This window comes from Prinia subflava, chromosome 1 (genome assembly GCF_021018805.1).
Source record: "Prinia subflava isolate CZ2003 ecotype Zambia chromosome 1, Cam_Psub_1.2, whole genome shotgun sequence".
In the NCBI taxonomy this organism is placed as follows: domain Eukaryota; kingdom Metazoa; phylum Chordata; class Aves; order Passeriformes; family Cisticolidae; genus Prinia; species Prinia subflava.
The window spans coordinates 140,065,332-140,087,202 of NC_086247.1; positions in this window are offsets into that span (position 1 = coordinate 140,065,332).

The following is a 21,871-nucleotide window of genomic DNA, read 5'->3' on the forward strand; positions in this document are numbered from 1 at the left end:
GTGATTTATAAATTGACCTAAAGCCACACATCAAAAGAGAAAATGAAATCAAACTGCACTTTTCCCTAAGCAGAAAAGATGTGGAGTTAGAAAGCTGGGGAGAAGTAAGAGTTGCAGCAAGGGGGAAGCAGTTCTGCTGGTGAAGATTTCTTTGGCATTAGCTCTTCCTTCTCCCTTCCCAGAGGTGGAGAAGCTAGCAGCTACTTGAGAAGAATTGCTAAAAGGATGGGGGGAAGTGTTCTGCTTTGCCTGTGATGTTCCCATCTGTAGGAAATGATGGACCCTAATTATGCAGATTTCCTTAGTGAATCATCTCTCTCCACTTTCTCTTACAGGAAATAATAGAAAGTAACAGTGTTCATTAAGCATGTTGGGCTGCTATCCTTGGAGACTAAAATCTCCCTGGAATGGCTCATGTGGTACATACAGTGCAAGCTCTCCACATTAGCATGCTTCAGCCCTCCACAATTCACTCTGGACAGCCACGGGAGGAAAGTGCAATTTAGCACATGGAAGTGCACGCATATTACTCCAGGAAACCCACATCTGCCCCTGGAGAAAATAAAAACTACCACAAAACTGCCCAGATGGCACAGCCCCTTGTCCTGAGGTGAAACTCTCAGAGCTCAAGAGACTCCAATCTGCATCATTTCCCCCCAACACACCTGTATGTGTGTGTGAGTGTGTATGTGTGTGTGTGTGAGTGTGTGTGTGTGAGTGTGTGTGTGTGCAAGGCAGTTGCCTTGTGATGCCTCACATTGTGCCAGGTGGTTTCCTGTGCTGGGCTACCTCTGTGCAGTGGGACAGAACCATGGGAACACTTTTCCGTCGAGGACAAACAGCTTTCACCCTTGGCCCTGACTCCTCTTTTGCTCCATTCATCTATCCTGGTACCTCAGCCCCTGCTCTTTGCACTCCTACAGACTTCAGCATGCAAAACAGACTGGAATGGCCTGGAAGGGGAGGGAGAAATCTCAGCAGTGTAAGGGATGACAATGCAAGGGGCTTGTGGTACAAATCCTGTGTGTGGCTGGAGATGATGGCAAACCTTGCTGCCAGTGGGCCTGAGGGGAACTGGCTGCCTCCCTGTCCTCTCACACATCTCCCTCGCCTCTCTCTTCAGGCCTGTGAAACCATTTCTCTCACAGCCCTGATTGCTTACCAAGTGCCAATTAGCAATGGCTGTTTCCTGATGTTGACCAACACCTCCAAGAGTCAGAAGAGGCACTGCCAGGTCTGGGTGCAGAGGCATCAAATGAATTGTAGGGAGTGCTGATGTCAGTACCCAAACTGCTTGGCCTCTAAGAGCAGATGTCTAGAGTACACTGTGACAAGCACTCCTGCTTTTCTGTCTTTTGACTCAAGAGAAGTGACAGTGCTGGCATTTTTGGTCACATTCAAAGTTGAGGCTGTGGTATGTTGAGGGGAGGGGAGCAATATCCTGAGAGCTCAGTCTTGTGTGAAACACAAAGTTTCTATTCAGAATCATGGATTTAAAACCTTGGCATGTTTTTGATCTCATAAATTCAGGCATAGCACACTTACAATATCTAAAGAGAACGTCTGGAATGCAGATTGTTTTATGTAGTGTTTAATATAGTTGGGGTAGATGTGGAGCACTATGGGACACCAGGATTTTCCACGTGGAGTATTGTTCCAGGATGCTTCTGAAATACTCTGGCTCCATCACCATCATATTATGCTTGTTAAATAGAAGACATTAAATCAAAACAGGTGATCACCCAGTGTGGGCAGGATGGGATGGAGCATTGTGTTCTGACACAACACCCAGAAAAGTGTATGCTGTCTGAGTGCTCCAAAGACTGTGTGAGTACAAGTGTTTGCTATTCAAGTGAGGCTGACATTAATCCCCAAAGTCAGTGTTATCCATTCCAGGCTGTGGGACCGCGTAGTGAACAGATGTGCCAGTGCATATGCGCAATCCTTATGTGAAAATACAAACCAGTTGTATTTTGGAGAAGCAGGGCTCTGGTATTGGCATTCTCCCTTTGCCTTAGACAGTATTTCTAGATTAAAAGACATCTGCAAACTGTTTTTGTGGTGGTAGGGCAGGAAACATTTTATAGGCATTACATGACTATACGGTATGAATATTCAAGCTACATTTTATTAAAGTACATAACTCGTCTGACATAACTGGGTTATTTCTTCCTCTAAATTTAGCATACAGCAACACTTATTTGCTTAATAAGGAACAGTATTTACTTTAAGATTCCCACGATATTTACTTTGGGACCCAAATCTATTTCTGATGACTTCAGTGGTGATTGGGTCAAAATTTTCCTTATTTTTGTGAAAAAGAGATAGGACATCTTTCACCATTTTTCCTTTCCAACTAAGAGAACATATATCAAAAGCAGATGTCCAAAAAGTGCTGCAGAAAGATTAAATGAGGAGGAGGTAACCTGGAGAGTAGATACTTTTGTAATCGGTATATAGAGTTCCTAGCCAGTTTTCCATACCGAGCTTATTATGAGAGTTCCCAGAAGATAGAAACCAATTAACTCTTTATTTTGTCAGTGATCATTCTAGGTGTTCCTTAATGGGCATTATTCTTGCTAAATTATGAATGAGCTTTATAGTAAGACAAATGCCATTATCAGAGTTATTTATTCATGGACTGTCATCCATAACATCCCCACACTCGTTTTTCTCAAAGTTTAGTATCGATCATTTGCTTTAATCAGATGCACCAAGGGAACCTGAAAGAATCAGCAACTGCAACTTTGGATATCAGCATCTCTCTCTGAGTCTTTGCCAAATCTAGCTGAGCACTGAGGCCATGTCAAGCATTAGGTAACAAGGGCAGTAAATGGGAGCTTATTCTGCTTTCATTAGGGTAAGTGTCCGTGTGTCCCCCAAACTTTAACTTGACTGATGATGAATCTCACTGTGCTGACATGCCCATTACTCTGCTTTTCCACTTTAGTCTGAGATCCCTCAGGGCTCTGCAGGGACTGTGCCCTGAAGAATTGCTGGGAGTGCAGAAGGGTCTTGCTCACCCTAATGGTATTGACTGCTGTTTGCTCTGTCTCGCCAGGTAAAATCTTTTAAGATGAGAGTAAATATTCTCTGCTCCTTGGTAGCTAGGAGGTTCAAAACAGTCTAAAATCAGCATTACATTCGATGAGGCAATTTGAAATGATACAATGTCTACTACTGTTTATATTGCTTACAGAGCAGACAGGAGAAAAGCATGGTGTCAGCATCTGGCCTGTCTGGGTGAGTGCTTGCTTCTGCATCGATCTACATGTGTCAAAGACTCCCTTATTTTCACTCTTTATTTCTTTACTCAGAGATTCAGCTCTACCAGAGACTAAATCCAGGCACATGCAGTAAGAAATCTAACCTTTTTCTTTCTTCATTGATTGACATGCATGGTGTCCCTAAAACACTCTGGTTAGCAGACACTCCACTTAGGCATGAGAAAGTCAAAGTCTAGATCTGAATGAGTCACTTTTGATTTTTTCCAAACTCAGTGAGGAGAAACGGGCATCTCTAGGTGTCAGTTTTCCTAAGAAGGGCATTTAAGAGGCAGCAGACAGGCTTAGAAACCAAGATCATTTTTACACTCCTAAAGTGAGCCAGACAATTGCACAGCCCTGTGCACCAGTGCATGACCATCCATATGGTCAAATTGTGAGCCCCGTCAGCAGCAGCCCAGCACTCTCCCAGACAGTGCCCACACACAGTTTGGGGCTCAGCATGGGCCTGACACATCCTCAGTGAGCGTGTTAAATGCGGTCAGGCTGCTCTTTACAGGTTAAGAGAGTTTAATCATGTGGATGTGAAAAGAGGTTAGCCCAGAGTGAAGCCCAGAGACTGGAGAATGGGTTCAATCCCATGTGATTTTCTAATACAGAGTGAATCTTTAGAAGTCTGTAGCCAAAGATGAACTGGATCCTACAGTAAGTGTAATTTTCAGAGTTTTGGAGGACATTATAGCACCTCTGTGATATAGTGGGAGAACAAGTGACTTCCTCTCAGAGCAGTATAAAGCAATCCTAAAGCCCTGCAACATGCACTTAGGATGCAGATTTGCTGTACTGGAATCAGATCAATAAATTGACAGGAAGTTATCCTTTGAGGATAATTCTCTTTTCGGTTACCAGAGTACAGATCTAGAGCAATTTCACTGAGTTCCAAGAAGTTACCCTGGTGTGAAAAACTGCTAGAGACTCAGGCCTACTGACTTGTGAGTTTGATCTTTACACCAGCAAATGTCTCTCAGACTCAGAAAATCCCAATGACAAATTTCAAATTCAGCTCCACACTTGGACCTTGTTTGTAAAATAGGACATTTCTCTGCTTTCCAGAGTTCACTTGACTTGTCCAATATATGAAAAAAAAAAACCAAACCAAGTTTGTTTCTACTTATAGATATTACCAGGATGATTAGCCCTGTATAAATTATCTATACTTGATCTTTTTTTGTAAATATCTTCCATTGTTACTACTAAGAGTTTCAACATACTTTAAAATCATGGTTTACCACAGCTCATTGTATTTCAGTACAGCCTGACCTCCTTATCTTCCTGCTGGAAAAGCCGGCAAGAGACAGAGTGTACATATTCCTTTTAAAATGAGATACACAATTCCCTCTTCCCCTCACCACTAACACACTTTTTAGAATTCCAAAGTCCCACCGTTTTGCGCAGATCCATCTGCTTCTATTTTGAGGCAACTATTCCTTTGGCTCTGGAGTGCTGGGTAGCACTCCTGTTAAAGTCTGTCACTGTCTCTGGTTAATCAGCTGGAGAAGCTGCTGCTGCTATCTCTGCAGCACTCGGTGCCCATGACAGCCTGGGGAACAAGAGGCTTGGAAGAGAACCTGTTTCTCCCACATGCTGGTGGAGAACAGATCACTTGGGTGCCAGCATTTTTTTTTCCACTTCCATGTATTTTTTTTCTGTAGCAAATAATAGTCTTGATAGAGATGCACAGGAATTTAAGGTACGGCCATAAAAAAGGATTATGTATTATTTTTAAATAATTGAAACTTGAAATATCCGAGGTAAATGTAGACTTCCCAGTCAAATGGCAGAGGCACTTAGGAGGCAAGGCTGTGTAGTTAATTAGAATACTAATTTCTTCTGGTTAATGGAATATATATTTCAAAAACACTTTAGTGTACCCTTTGTGCACATGCATGTAGAAATTCTGCCAAAACAAAACTGGAGTTTTGAGCTGCATGAAACACTTGACTCTCCAGCCTTTCTGACAATTAAAAAACACATTTGGGGAAGAAAGCCAATCTTCACCGTGAGTCACTGGTGACGGGTCCAAGCACAGAGGGCCTGGGTTGGACCAGGCTGCTGGTGCTCTCTGCTCTGTGCCAGGCTGCCCTGCGTGGGTGGCTGCTCCGTTTCGGGGCCAGCTGCCTGTCTGCAGCACAGAGGAGCCCATGGTCAGCAGGAAGCCGTCCCCAGTTCCAGTTTGTTTAGCAGCACCACAGTGCCGAGCCCTGACGCACAAAGAGAGCAGCTGCCCATGCACTCGAGGTGCAGCAGGCTGCCAGAGGCATTATCCACAGCCAGAGTTTTGTTCTTAATTTTGTTTGTTCATACAGCCCCCCTTGCATGGATTCCACCTGGGTCCAGGAGAAGATCTATTGCTCTGAAATTGCACTCTCTGGTGTACATCCATGACTTTTAGCATCTCCATCCTGAACATGTAGTTTATAGGTATCTAAACCACTTAAAACTAGGTTTACAGCTCTAAAGCTGTAAACCTAGTTTTAAGATGACATTGTGGAAAATGTCATCTGCTTTCTTAAGCTTTGTGTTTTAAAATTCAGCATAAGCCTTTTACCTCATCAAGCTCAAAATGCAAGCCCTATATTTTCATAAAAAGGAATTTTGTCATTTTCAGTGGTCATTTTTATTGTTTTCTGGATGCATAGCAAACGTGTTCTTTTTTACTTCATTTTCTGCTTCCTGGGCTGTATCAGGGCTTAGAATACTTTTCTTGTATAGTGAAGATAACATTTGATGAATCAAATGTTTGACAACATATTCCTGCTTGTCAGAAAAGGCATTCAGAAGACTGTGTTTATAAGACCAAATCTGTACGTTCTACAGTAGTAGCTGAACTTTCCTGTATAACCTACATATGATGGCTCTGCCTTCCTTCCTGCATTCTAATCTCTGGGCATATTCAGTGATGAAATGTCATGTATGCCATTTACACCTTTATTCTAAATGAGCTGCAGAAAACAGCCTTATCACCCTAGTGTCATTTTTCCTTTCAGAGCTTGAAATGCAATGTGTTAATTGCCAGCTATTACTTATTTATGATTATTACACCACATTTGCTTTTTTGTGATTCTAAAATCATGTTCTGGACCATTACTGTTATTATTGCAACTAGTGTTATTTATTGTTCTTATAAATGGTGTAAATTATGGTTTTCAACTAAAATTAAGAATCTTTTCTAGCTTTGATATATTTAGGCAGTGCTGAATGAAATAATGGCAACAATAATTTTATCTCACACACACCCCCAAACACAGAAAGACTGCTGACTGTGAAGTTTGGTCAAAGTATGGTTAGGGGAAAATTGTCAAGATACAAAGGGATTTATGCATGCATTTATTACTTGCACTAGTGGGAGTTTCACCAATAAATCCCTTGGGATGAATGTGATCCTACATTCTTCAATGCTAGTAGAACAGGCCTTATCTTCAGCAATCATTTCATTTCCACACTTTAATGTTCCTATTCTATAGTGCAGCTCTCTATAATTTTTCTAAAAGATTTTTTATCAGTCTTGATCAAGTGTGTTAGTTGATAAATGGTTGAGAGGCACAGACTACAAGGAAAGATGCAATGAGTCATGCTGTCTCCTAGAAACCAACCAGCAAATAGCTTTCAACAACTATTTCAGCCTCTCCAAGTACCCTCCACTCCACTACTCTCTCAAGATCTAATATAGACTTCCACACTACCTGGATGTTCACCTGCCCAGGAAAATTTGGGAAGCAACTGTAATGAAACAAAGTGGAGTCCTTCAGTACCCACCCAGAGGAATGAGGCTTATGGTAAAAGAAAGCAAGAGAATGGTGACAAAATAAGTGGGTGAGGGAACCATTTCCTCAATGGTTTGGCCTGGTCTAAATGTGGACTCCTGCCAAATGCAGCAGTTCAGCTCTTCCCCTGTGCTCTGAGCACACAGTCCCTTCCCACAGGATCAGCTATCATGTCATCAACTGTATGAATACACTGATTTGTCTGAAAAACTTACAGGAAAAGAAAGAGATCAGTTTTCTGTGTTGGGAGGCTCTGCAGTTGCTACTGCCAGCACAAGAGATTCTTCTAGAACATAAGGCAGGAAGCATGAGGCAAAGAATGCTTTTGGCTACAGTGCGGTCAAAGGTTGTTTGCTGAGAAACACCATCCTCAGCTAGAGGGGTTTATTTGAAGGAATAATTTTTTAATTTTACTAAACAGGCTATCTGTGCCTAGAGGGCTGAAGGAGCAATCCCAGAGACCTTCCTGCTGGCCCCTGGTGCTGCCTTGGTGCAGATATTGCACAAGATGTTGGATAGGACACAGGGTTTGTGGACTGACTTTGCTCAGATCCTTCACTTGGTGGAAGTCAGGATCTGCTGGATGACACTCAGTTATTGCTCTAAGGCACAAGCTGGGAAAAGTCCTTAGGCTGTGGGCTTGTAAAGACTCCGCAGGCCTGAGTCTAGAAGAGATGTTAAACCTCATTGAAAAGTGATTCCCAAAAGCTCTTGGGTTGTCTTTTTCAGCTGCCTGTCCACACAAAATAAGGCTTCCTCCTAGGACTCCAGTGAGATAAATTGCAATTTCTATTCCCATATAGCAGGTAGAAAAACTAAGGAAAAAACATAAATAATTTGCCTAAAAAATGGAGTGAAGCTTCACAAGAATTAATGTTACTGGACCCCAGAGGCTGAGACCCTCATTTCTGTGGCCTTATGATCTGGCCATGTCTCTCTAGAGCCTGTAGCAATAGTTTCTATGGCAATGACCTACAAGAAAAAAGTTATATTTGCATATGCCTTTACTAATCTTGCATATCCTTCAAATTCTATTCGAATAGATTAGCAATAAAGGATAAATATTGGAAGAGCCCTGTGTGGAAATTATGAAGAGCTTTCTTCTTTTCTAGCTGCAGTACTCCTGTGAGCACTGGCATCAGCTCCAAAGCTACAGTGTCTCTCAGGGGCCTCAGTCAGCCATAGCATGTACACACTGAACATCTTGAGGTGCTCTCCTCCTCCTTCTTACTGAAGCAATTGCAGGTTGCCTGAAACCACTGACACCTGCCTGGGACCCACTGGGCCCTTGAACTCCTCAGATGTAAGTGCCCTGCAGCAGTTCCCATGGGGCACCCTTCACTAATATGGCCAAAAAAACCCTTGAGGCACTTTCTTCAAAGATGAAATTAAGAAAATAAAATTATTAAATAGGCAGGTGATAGAAGCTGAATTGAACTTCCTTTATATAAACTCATTTCATACATGTCGATTCTATCTAGTTTACCTTGTCTGGTAAGAATGTGTTTTTACAGTCATTACGAAAGAGATCTTTTTCTGTTTTGCCTAAGAACTAGTTCTAAGAGGCTTTGCAACCCTATCTGGCCTTTGGGGTTTGTGTTTGTTTGTTTGCTTGTTTGTTTGTTTTGGGGGGGTGTTACAGGACTGAAGATGAGGTTACTTAAAACACAGCAATCTGGAATCCAATCTCAGGTTTCCAGAACATGGGTAAGCCTGGTCCTGAAAGGTCTGGGAGAATGATCTATTCATCTTCCCTGAGGATGTTTTGTTTCTCACGAAACCAATCTCTTTTTTCTGTTTGCGCCTACTTTGAGGTCGTAATCCCCTGTTTGTGATACCAGCAGGATTCCCACAGCAACAGATTATGATGTCACAAGCAGAGATTTATGAAGCCATAGGACAGACAAACAGGAAGAAGGGCTCTGTTGTGATACAGCCCTGTCTGCAAACTCTTTTTGTAGTAAAGTGAGAGGAAACCCATGTCACAGAAGTTATATTTTAACCTTCTAAGTGGCTGGTTATCAAAGTGTGACTGAGCATAGATATTCAGCAGCAGGTTTTCTACTTTAGAGCCTGTTCATAAATCCTGACTGAATACACTAAAATCCTGTGAGGCAATTTGACAAACATCATGAGCAAAATGAGCAAAATTCATTGGCATGGACAACAACAATATCCAATGTCTCTGTAAAATGAAGGAAGAGCCACTGGGAGCCAGTGGCTCAAGGGCTACCTTGAGCTGTGACTGTGCCAGAGGTAGCCCCATCCCTTTCGCAGCCTCATGGCAAGTGGGGAAGAACAGAGTTTACCCCCTTTTCTGGAAAAACATGACTTCTCCATGAATACTTCCTTGACTCTGCTTCAGCTGGGCTGCTTCACTTTGGGAACTTCTCAATGTCTGTTACAGACATTTTCATGAGACAAGGATTCTAACACAGAGATCTGCAGCATTCCCTCCACCAGTGAATGATTTACAGAGCTTCAGGTCTTGTGAGTGGGCAGCCACATGCTGTGGTAAAGGGCTCAGCTATGAAATTTGGCCTTTCTTGTCACAGGTCCCACCTTTGTCCTGCACAGAGATGATGGAAGGTTTGTCTGTCCAGCTGAGCCCACCTAGCACCTGGCTCACAGCACAGAGGACTGGCTTTGGAGAGCTGTGTAGTTGAAAGGGGTCTGATTGCCTGTGTATATTTTGGGAACTGAGTGTGTGGGGTTTGCTCCCAGTGTGTGACCCTTGCCTGTCCCTCACAATCTTCCCTAACTTGTCCTTGTTTGACCCTGTCACAAAGTAACCAGAATATTGTTTCGAATCTAACTTGCACAGTAACTGGCAGGAATTTGATCTGGCATTTTACTGAGATGTAACCAAATGTGACTTGTAGAAGAAATTCTCCAACAATGGCACTTGTGCCCTTTTAGTGGTATTTTATTCCAAGTTCTGGACCTTAGCTTTCCCTGTGGTTTAGCTTTGGGTTGAATTCAAACCAGAAGGAGCATGTTTTCTGGATCAAAATCAGGTGCCGTAAAGCATAGCTGAGTTTCCACAAGGACATTTGAAACACGTAGTTGACTTTGTTTTGCATGTGAGATTTCTACCAGGCCAATACTGAGACCTCCTTGGATTTAAAAAATGTGAAAGAAGTCTATTTTCCTTCCAACTCTTTTCAAGAAAAAAGCAAAGCCCTTATGAAAATCACATGAAAACCGTAAGTTGGTTTCAAGTTGTTCTATTGACAGGACCTCATTGCTGATTTTCCCCATAGTTACAAATCATACAATAAAAATACAAATAAAAGGATGCGTCTTGTCTTGGTACCTATCACATAAACTATGCATTCATAAAAACTGGTTTTTTTTTCTCCTGCAGACACAGGCTGCATTTTTATACTGACACGGGTAAGTGCTGCCACTAGGAAGTCCCAGTGTCCTTCTAAATCTGCTGTTCATCACTATCTCCTCCTGGGTCTTTCTGTGAGTCTGGCAAAACCATTCTTCTGAACACTCTTATGAACTTGATCAGAGAAACCATAGAGCAGTAGAACTAAGGTTCAAAAATAGGGTCTTTTCAATACCTGTAATGCCTTTGACTCAGTCCCACATTTATCCTTATCTCCAAATTGAGGAAATGTGGATACAAAGGGTGGATGATTTGGTGGATAAGGGATTGCTGGAGGGACACAGCCAGAGTGTTGTGATCAATGGCTCTGTGTCCAGGTGAGGGCCACTCATCTGTCTTGGTCTATCTTGGTGACCTCAGATGCTCCTCACACGGCTTCCCCTCAAGGCCCTTCACCACCTTTGTAGCCTTGTTCTGGATGGTCTCTAATAGCTTTAAATCTTTATGTTTTGGTGCTTAAAACTGCACAGAGTGGTCAAGGTGAGGCCATACCAGTGCAGAGTACAGAGGGACATTCTCCTCAAACCACTGCTTGTACTGGTCATATATCTATGAAACTAATATTTACCTGGAGTTTTTACAGGCCTGTCCCAAAATACTAGTTCTGGAACCAGCTATGTCTTGATTTCATTCTCAGATCTTTACTCCATATCCACTCTAGGTTGGACATGACCTGAACAACCACCATTTGACCTCAAGCCAGCCTTTGACCTCCATACCTGTAGAATAAACCCAGACATCAGAACAGACAGTTTAGTGACTGCTGCTACACTTTCCAGATAATTCTGATTATGATACTTGATTTAGTGCTTCTAGGTGGAATTGGAGAGACATTCTGATTATGAACAAGCACTAAACAGCTGTGGCACTAAAAGGGATGGGCAGACACAGCAGGCAGAACCAACGCATGGTGCTTGATGTAATTCTCTAAGATTGTTCTTGATACATGCTTTAGTGTCGTTTACTTCAAGGTCATTCTAAACAACACTGTTTTAAAAACTGAGCAGAATTAAGTAACAATCATACTGATATTTTTGGAGTTCCTCATTTCTTGGAAAACAAGTTGTCATTTTATTTTAATTTCACCATAAGTACAGCCGGTAAGTAAATATAAAAAATTCCCCCTTAAAGAATATATTAATTTGTACTCAAATTTCCAAAGCTTGTGGATTTTTACTTTGCTTATTTAAAACTTGTCCAACTTTCACGAACTACTGCATCCTTAGTCACAGGAAAAATACACCACAAATGTTAAAAAATATTAGTTTCTAAATATTTTGAATGCCAAGTGGGAAATGAATAATGAAACAAAGAAAGTGTGTTTCTTGAACACGATTTATATTAGGCGTACACCCACACTTTCCTTAAATAACTCCTATAGTGGAACTCTAGCTATTTACTTTGCATATCTTTCAGCCCACACTAATGGTTCTTAGGACCCATAAAATCCTACCATTTGGGGATGTGAGGTGACTTTACAAATATGATCAGATCATAATGAGTAGATAGGTTTCATGATCTCCATTTCAGATGTGTGGGTTCTGAGGCACAGAAGTTTAAGTGACATTCCCAAGGACACAAAGGAAGACAGTGAGAGAGATGAGAAGCCCAGAGTTCCTGACCTCTCTGTCCTGCTCACTAATCACAAAACTGCATGTCTTCTGCATACCTCAGAGATTTTTCCATTGCTGCTGAGGAACTGACTGTTCAGATGAATCCGTCTACTTGATTCTTTCATCAAAATTCCCTACATAGCAAGTATAATCTAAAAAAGTTTTTAAGGGAAACAGTGAAAGGCCAGAAACAAATTTCTGCCACTTTAGCCTTAGGAAATTCAAGAGCATGGTTCTTCTGAGTGGGTGGCTGACAGGTACTTGTCACAGCAGCAGGTGTCCTTCTCTTTTGCAACAGCCCAGGGCATGCACCTGGGAGAAGTAAAGATCTGTTATGGCTGAAAGTCCCAGGCAGTAGCACTAATTTTCTTGCTGAGCGTAGATGCCAGCTAGACTGTGCACTTCAGTGATTACAGAAGTGCCAGAGTTGATGTACCTTTTGACAAGTCATGAAGGATATGGCCCCCTGGAAATCAGTTCATAAAATCTACAAAGCCCTCTCCATCCCCTTATTAATGCGAGCAGTCAGATTGTGCAATCCTTTCCATAAATTTAAATTCTTTTTTAAAACTCCTTGTCCTTTTTCAGTCTGGCTAGAAAGATGGTCCTGAACTTTATAATTTTAATGGTTCTCTTTAATTTCTTCACGGCAGTCACTCTTAGAACATTGTGAAAATGCTTGAGCTAATTTTAAACAAGGAGTCTTTGAAGCAATCTTGCTGGCCAGCAAGGCTCAGCAAAGGGTCTCTTAGTTTACTTTTCCTAATTACCTAACGTAAACCTCCTGACACAACTTCATGTCCATTCCCTCAGGTCCTGTCACTGGTCATCAGAGAGAACAGATTGGTGTCTGCCCCATTGCTTTGCTTCATGAGAAATCTCCCATTGATCTTACATTGGTGGCAGGAGTTCTAATGAGTGGCATTAGTGGCAGGAGTTGCATTGTCTAAGTTAATTTAATCTGGAAGGAATTCATCTGATGCCTTCTACAACCATTTTGGGAGGTGAAGCAATCAGATCAGGAGATGTGCTTCAAAATCAATCTGAATCCAAACACTGATGCTAACACACCTTTGCTTTCCTAGGCTAAACAGGCTACATGCATCTGTGTGTTGCTACAAATAAAATCCACCCTTGCCATGCTCTGAATAGGACAGATCTGACCCAGCTGTGGTATGGAAGTGGAGTGCTGTGATCTGGCTATTGTACCCTAAGGAGAGCTTAAGTGTGTCTCTGTCTTCTCATTTTGTCTTGTTCTCAGTCTCTTCTAAAATGAAACCCATTCTCTATGCAAAACTGGGAGCAATTTTCCTGTCCTGTACCAAGTTTAATATGTCTTTTTGGAGCAGGGATAAACAGAACTGGACATGCTACTCCAGAAGTGGCTACTGTTCAGAGCTTGTCATTTAGATTCTGCAAATGCTGGTAGACATCACTGCATCAATTACAGGCAGTTCCCATTTCAAGGCTATTTCAGCAATTGTAAAAGACAGAAATTTAGCCATCAGCTACAAATAAGGCAGGCAGACAGTACAGACCCAAAATAAAAGAATTGCAGCATTCTGTACCACCGCTCATCAGCCTACTCTGACCAGCACTCAGGCAAAAGTATATGTATAGTTAGAACTGATCCATAGTCAAGATCATATGAAATAGCCAGCACATATTTTCTATGAGCTATAAGTATTCATCTGAAAGATGCTACAGAGGGTAAAAAAAAGCAAAATGGGATAAGCACATGGATCTGATGTTATTTCCCCTAAAAGGTATTACTTGGGCAGGTTTTCTCTCCAGCTTCTCAGATCTCAACACTCTTGGAGTTCAAAATGGACAATTAATTGACAAGCCACTTAGGACTATGATGGGGCAATTAGGTTGATGAAAAAGAATATTATAGGATTGCACATTTTCATCAAATATCCGTTGTCTAATGGACAACATAACCTTTCCTGACCATGTAACCCAGTATTTTGCATTTATGCACTCCAGGCAGAAAACTTAACTATCTATAGGAACAAATATGCATAGTTGCGAGATAAAAGATGGAAAGGACAAAGAATAATGGAAAAACTTCTATTTTTGACAGCTATACATCTTAAATACATAAAAGACTTAAAATCTGGAAGGCAGCAGACTCCCAAACACTTCACAGTTGCTGTCATTGGGTGCTTTTTGTCAGAAATATGATTCTGACTGACATTTGTGGGAGTAGCATTCACAGGAAGGATTGTACTGAACAGTAGCTTGAATTTGGCATATCTATATTGAACCATGCAGCACACTATAGATATTCCTAAGCTGGTTCCTCATCTGTTTTCAGGGTAATGTTGTGTCTTAGATAATTAGCCATGTTAAGGGGCAGAGTTATTTTGCTAGTATCCTGTGCTAAGTAAATGTAGTTTTTCTGCCTCTAGCACCTGAGCTAGGATGCCAGTATCAGGGTTTTTTTGCTTACAGTGGATCTGGGTAACAGCCAGAGGTGTATTATTGCACTGGCAGGTGTGGACGTGTCCTCAGCTGATGATGCTGCAGAGAATGAAAGGTTTATCTGCACCACTTTCTCCAAGCCTTATCTTCCTATTTCTTCTTTCAACATAAGGAGGACCTTTGGTGTACAGATGGTTTTACCTAATTTTAACCTAACTCAAACATTTCAGGTTCAAAAGTTTACTTTCAGTGTGACTGGTTTCACATTCTAACAGGATAAAACTGGGATAGAAGGCTCAGAAAGAATAATTTCATATGTAAAAAAAAGGAAAAAGGAAACAGGGATGAGAAAGGATGATACAGAATTATGAACAAACTTCGAGATGATTCTACATGTACCAAAAGAGATTTTACCTGAGATCCTACAACGACCAGAAAAGAGGTGATAGTGAAGTAGGACTTGGCCTCTTCTCCTGGATAATAAGTGACAAAACAAGAGAAAATGACCTCAGATTTTGCCAGAGAAGATTTAGGTTGGATATTAGGAAAAAAAATATTCTTAGAAAGTTTGGTGAGGCACTGGAACAGACTGCCCAGAGTAGTGGTGGGACAACCATCCCTGGAAGTGTTCAGAAGGCATGTGGGTGTGGTAACTGGGGTTATGTTTATTGGTGAATACGATGGTGCTAGCTTAATATTTGGAATCAATGATCTTGGAGGTCTTTTCCAACCTGAATCATTCTATAATTCTATGAATAGAATGAGAAAAAAAGAAAATGGGAAAAATAATACAATAGATATGGCCACAATCCATATGGCCATGGCGAGGTGCAACCTGGCTTTAAAGACAGTCTCCTGCTACTGACTTTTTTAATACTGCCTGGTGTGTCACTGTGGTGTTTTTCTTTTTTAATTGAGTAATTGAATCATTCTGGAAACAGAATAGGGAGACTAGCAACCTGACAGCTCTCAGCAAATAGTTTTAGTATGTCACAAAAATCTCTGTCATTCTTTCTTTGATTTCTAGCCGCCTCTTAAAAACTTTATTCCCACACTGGCGGATGGGGTGAGAGCCCAGGGCTTACATGCTCTGAGTTGGACTGCGGCCAGTGGTATTTAAACTGCACTTACTCTTTGCCAGATCTGCTGAGAACCTGTGACGACATTTTTGGAAGGGCAAGATGTCTCTCAGAGTTCAGGGAACGGGTAGATTATCTGTCACTGTGAGTGCATATGTGATCTAAATAATTGCCTGACTTCAGTTTGCAGTCTGGGCTGAGGTGCTGCTTCATTGCTCTGATCTCTGAACCAGGGAGTCTATCTCCAGAGCTTGGCACATGCCCTCCTTCTGTTCACACTAGTTTCGCAATAATTTTCTGAATTGGAGGAAAGCTCTTAAAAATAAAAATGTTTAGATGCTTTGTAGTTGTCTGTACCATAAAACGAATGAAACTTCCATGACCTTCTGGGTCTTCTACAAAGACCCTTGAAGCAGGGTTAGCCTGAGGGGTGGGTTAGCTGGTTGGCTGCCCAGCATGCTTAGGACTAGGGTGCACAACTGAAATTCTAGGTTAATGTTTATCCCCAATCAATTAGCGTTTTGGAAAGGCATGAAATTCTGGCTTGCCCTGGGCACTGTTTGACTAAAGGCCAGCCACAGCTGGGAGCCCCAGAAGGTTGCAGATCTTGGCTCCGTGGGAGGCCTGGCTATACAGCAGCAAACAAGCTTTCCTCCAAAGACCCTCAGTGCTCTGTTCAAAAGAATTTTTCATTTTCCACCTGTGGCCATGAAAGAGGGTTGACAGATGGGCTGTTGTAATGGGCTATTGTGTAAATAGCATGCATTTAGCAGAAATGCTGAGGGTGTATATTTACAGGAGACTTACATGGATTTTCACTGTAGATGAGGAGGGCTCCAGAAGAGCCACTGCAGGCCTGCTGCATTAATTCCCTCCACAGAGTAAAATATTTTCTTTTTCCTTATTAGGTTCTGTCACAAAAAGCAGCAACTCGAGGAGGGAGGAAAAGAGTTGCTTTGAAATAACCTTTGGTCAGGACATTCATGGTTACTTTTAAAAAACTGGCCTCTCAAACCTCAGACCTACAATGGCATTTGTATTAATGTACAAAGGGTTTGGGTGATTCTACCTCATCTCTGTCCTCCTCATTCCTGTGCAGAATATTCAGGAATAAAATAGACTGGGAATTCTGGAGCAACAGAATGGAAAGGACTGTCAAGTGTGTATTGATGGGATAGAATAAAAGATAAAGTAATGTGTGCAGGTGAGCTATAAAACTGGCTGCAGAGGGTTAGGGACCTGAAGTTTGGAAGTGGAATCTGAGAAAAAACAGAGAAAATTGGAATAAGGAGAAGATGAGAGGAAAGAAAATATATTATTTCAACAAAGCAGTGAGGAGCTGGCAGGAAGAGGATGATCCCAAATAAAAATGGACAAAAATAGAGGTGAGCTGGAGTAGCAGCAGTACTGGAAGCACCTCTCTGAAGGACACAAATGAAAAGCAGGAGAGGTGACGAGTGCTGGTCCCTGGGTGACCCAGGAGGCAGGTGAGGATGGCTGGCCACCCTCTCCACTGCTGGCCTCAGCAGGGTGTCAGCTGGCAGGGCTGGGAGCTGCAATACAGCACTGACAGGGGGATGAGCAACACATGGTTTCACTGGCAAAGGATAGCTGTTCCCAAGGGACTTCAAAAGTTTTGATATATATAGAAGCAGGTCTGGCTCCCAGGCACAAGGCCAGCAAGTGAGAAGAGAGCCAGTACACATGTCCTTGTTAGTACTCCTTTCGAATGGGGACCCAGCCTCTCTCCCACTCTCAGGTCTGCCTAGAGCAGCTCCTGATTGCCATCAAGCAAGTTCAGTGTCAGGCCACCAGAGAGAAAAGCGTCCCTCAGCTTTTCTCCAAATCCTGCAATGAGCCCACGTGTCTGTTCCCAGCTGAAGATCGTGTACTCTGTCTGTCAGTGCAGAACAATCGCAGCCGACCAGGCGGTGCCATGACAGTCCACAGGGATATTTTTGGAGGGTGGGAAAGTTTGCTGGAATCTATGCCAAATACCAATGGGTTCAGCCAGCAGAGAAATTTAGTGCCACTCATCTCAGGTGAGTCAAGTTTTCCAAGCCTTCACTGCTGGTGTCTAGCACAGCAAAGGGTTGTCTCTGTGTGAAATATTTAGGGGGTGTGTTAATGTCCTTCTCGTGCTGTTCTCTGCGTTGACAGCAGGAGCAGCCCTTTATTCTGGGAAGATGGTAAAAGCCATGATTTATGGAGAAGAGCCCCCTTTCTGCCCCCAGACACAGAAGCTGTGTGAACTGATGGGGTGCTGAACTGGTTTTGACTGGATGGGGAAGAGTCATCTCTTGGAACTGCCATCAAATGAGCAGAGAATCAGGATATCCAGGTCCTGAAGAGGAAGACTGGCCTAAGGAAAAGGTCAGCTTTGGCTGATGTCTCAAGACTAGACCTAAGATTGTCTTCCTGGGCACTTGATTGCAGTTCCATTGCCACCCCCAAACAAAGGAATAGCATACCTACTAAAGACAGCTGTACTTCCATGCCATTTAGTGAACAATTTGTGCCTTCCAAACACACATAAAAAAGTATAGTTTTGTTGTTGGTTTTTCTTTTCCGAATCCAGTCAATTGTTAATAATCACATTGTCATTTTTTAAAGAGTTGGCACCCAAACTTCATTCATTCCACACAGAAAGAACTACCACCAACTTATTACAAAACCCGTGATTATCTCACAAAGTCGTATTCTTGACATCTGTTAAGTAAAGGTTTATCTTACACTTCAAAAGTCAATCTGCACAGCTGACTAAACTTCTTCAGTAAAGTCTGCTCCTGTAAAATATTTGGGAAAATAAGAGTTAGTTTAAGAAAATATTTGTTTTAGTTCAAAAATGAGTCACCACCTTTTTTTCTTATACATGGGAAAACATGACTTTCCTTTAGAATTGAAGAAGGGAGGGGAAGAAAGATGAAGCATTTCCTATGTACTGTATCTGATTTTATCAGAACCCAACAATGACAGCTGAATCAGTTCATTGTACATTTAATTTTAAGATCTGCATTCTTAATTTTTTAGTTATAACGTAATGTTGATGGGGATCAAGCTAGACTCCTGGAATATTTGCAGAGAAAGTTCTTGAAACACTTGGTTCAGGAAATCTGTGATTTGCAATCAAGTCTATTCTACATGGCAATTTGAGTTTCCCTGTCAGACTTGGTAATGTCATTAACCCAGGTGCAACAATGAAATGTGTATCATTATAGACCTTGGAAAGGATCCTTAGAAACACAAATTGACCTTAAATGTCATCTAGCTCCAATCCCCTGCCATAGGCAGACACCTTCCACTAACCCAGATTGCTCAGTCCCATCCAGCCTCATCTCGAACACTTTCCAAGGATGGGGAGTCCACATACTCTCCAGACAACATATTCAAGTTTCTCACCACCCTTATAGAGAAGAATTTCTTCCTAATATTTAATCTAAACCTGCTCTCTTTCAGCTTAAAGCCATTCCTCCTTGTTTCATGTCTACATAGCCTTGTGCAAAGTCCCTCTCTAGACTTCTTGTAAGCCTCTTTTATGTACTGGAGGGCTGCTATAGGGTCTCCTTGAAATCTTTAAGCTTTTTCAGCAGCTGATCTCAACCTATTTATTTCTCTTCATCCCTAGCTCTGGCCATGCATGTATGGTGCTTACTGGACAATCTTGATACAATTGAGAGCAATGATAACTGCTGCTGCAGACAACTCAGATATTTTTTTACTATCTCAGAACACACCTCTACCATATAGTGAAATATGTGCAGGAGTCATTTTTGCTCCAGATTGCACCTTTTTTACAACCTTAGCCACACTGTATAATTTTTAGAACAATGGAAAAGTCATCTCCTGAACTAAAGAAGTAGAAATTATTTGGGAATGCTTTGCCACAATAATTTATTAAACAAAAATTAAACTTAAGCAAAATCAAAAATGTTAATTTGTTTTATTCCTCTCTCCCAGAAAAACAAAATTAATCATGAGTTCTCTCAGAATGCAGAAGACCTGGAGAATTGACATTCCAGATGTCTCTCATCTGTGCAGTCACTGTCTATGGTCACCTGTCGCAGGCCAGGAAAGGAATCAATTTACCAGTCAGTGGCTGGCAGTCAGGGCAGATATATTTCTGATGATCACTGAGATAACACAAGGATACAGAGAATTCAGTTAATACATGGCTATCTTCAGTACAAAGAAATTTTGATTGCTAGCCAGGTAGACTTGGACCTTATCTTATGCCTTCAGGTAAGCTTTGGGTCAATGATATTGATAATGAATTGGAGCTTAGTAAAGTACATTACATCTGGCACAAATAAGCACAGCTCATCGGTGGAGTTAAGCCCTGAAAAGAACATTTTCTTGGGATTATGCTGGTAGGGTCAAGGGGAAAATACAGGGAAAGCATGTGTGACAGAAAAGGGGAGCTGCACTTCATGTATCTTGCTGGAGCTGCAAGGTGAATTCTAAAGGGAAGATTTTGAATTTCTGTGGAAAAAAAAAAAAGAGCAAAATTTTATTTTTCTTCAGTCAAGCCAGAATAGATTGGAGCATAACCAGGAGTGTTAGATGGGGTTGGTCATTGCAGGTACTTAGATCTACAAACTAGCTCCACAACTCTTTCAGTAGTCCAGTTCCTTAAACCTAAAGTGTATCTATGATTTCAAGAGTAGGATTCATTTTGCCTTAACAAAGACATTAAAAATGAGGCATCTAATCTGAGGGGGTTGTTCATTCCCCTTCTATTGTCACTGGAGCAAACCAGGTAGGTTTGCAAGATGTCATTTATACAATAGCTGTAATGACTTGCTCTCTCACAGAATACATTTCTTCAGGGCATTACAGAGCAATCCTAGACAACTTATATTAAACATGTTGCATGTTAGTAATTTCAAAGTCGGTGAGATAAAACCTCATTGTTTCTCTTGAATTCTCACTCTAGACACACTTGCAAAACAGTTGAAGGCCTGTCCCTTGCCAAGACTCACATGGATTCTCCCGGCAGTATCAGTGTCTTCTAGAACAAACCTAGCAGGTGATCTGCTGCTAGGAATAATAAAAGTAGGAAATAGGAGTACAGCTAATGACTTTTTTCATCAGGACACCAATACAGGAGAGCTCAGCTTCTCTCTAGGCCCACAGGATCTGAGCCTTCATCTCCTGTCTCCTGGCATGTGTGTTGACCCCTAACGTGAGTGGGAAGGAGTGGACACCATCATTCTCCCATCCCAAATCTCCTCTGCTTTATATGAGCAATTTAAACATTCACTGAGAATGACAGAAAGCAAGCACCAAGTGAAAGAGGTTGATCTAGGGAACTCTTCTATTTATTATAATGTTTTAATATTACACGTTCCTGTGAGCAATTGAAACCCTGGGATTTTCATTTCATTGTTTAAATGGGTCACATAAAATGGAAGAACTCCAGCATGAGGGAACAAAAACAACACCTCACAAACCTCTAAAGCCCTTCTTAATGAATATAATGACTTAGGTAGTTAGAATAACAGGGTTTAAATTAATTAGACAGAGAAGGGAGTTGAACTCAGAATGCCAGTCTCTAGATGCCTGCTCCAGGCCCTGGAAGTTCCGGAAAATAGGGATGAGGAATAATAGCATTTCCTTCTCCAGATGATTTTTAAAATAACCCATTACAGAAACAACTCTTTACCTAGTTTTTGGAGAGAAATCAGCACAGCAAAGGGAGGCATGTGTGCCTGGACCTGGAGATCAAGGAGAGTGGAAGTTATGTTTTTATTCTTTTCTTAAAAACTCCAGTTCAGCAGACCACATTGTTTTAGGTAGAACTTCTTACAGGATTATCCATTACAATACTTTGGCTGCATAGTAATAAAAGTCTAGTAATAAGTAATTGCACATAGTAGATAGCAATGAATATGTATAAATGATTTATACATAAATTAAAGACTAGAGGCTACAGTGGCCTAAAGTGCAGGGCTCTTATTGACCTAATCTTAGGATTGCAGAATGCCAGGAAAACCTAGACAGTAACTTTGCATCAATTTATTTTGAATCTGATTTTATGGCTGAAGTTGTACCCTAAAATCCACTACCAATTTCTGTCCAAACCTGTTCGATCTGAACTTTGGTTTTTTGGACCACATTTCAGGTTATTACAGTTTTGTCCATTGCAGTTCAGCTCTGCAATATTTATTATAATTTCTGTTTCCCTTATGAAGTTTTGGGAGTAAAGTGGTTTATAATAAATGATGGGAATTTCCATATCTACTAGTAAAGTGTTAGCACTGGGACATAAGCTTTGTGTAAATCCAAGTGTTTTGGGTTTAATGCATCC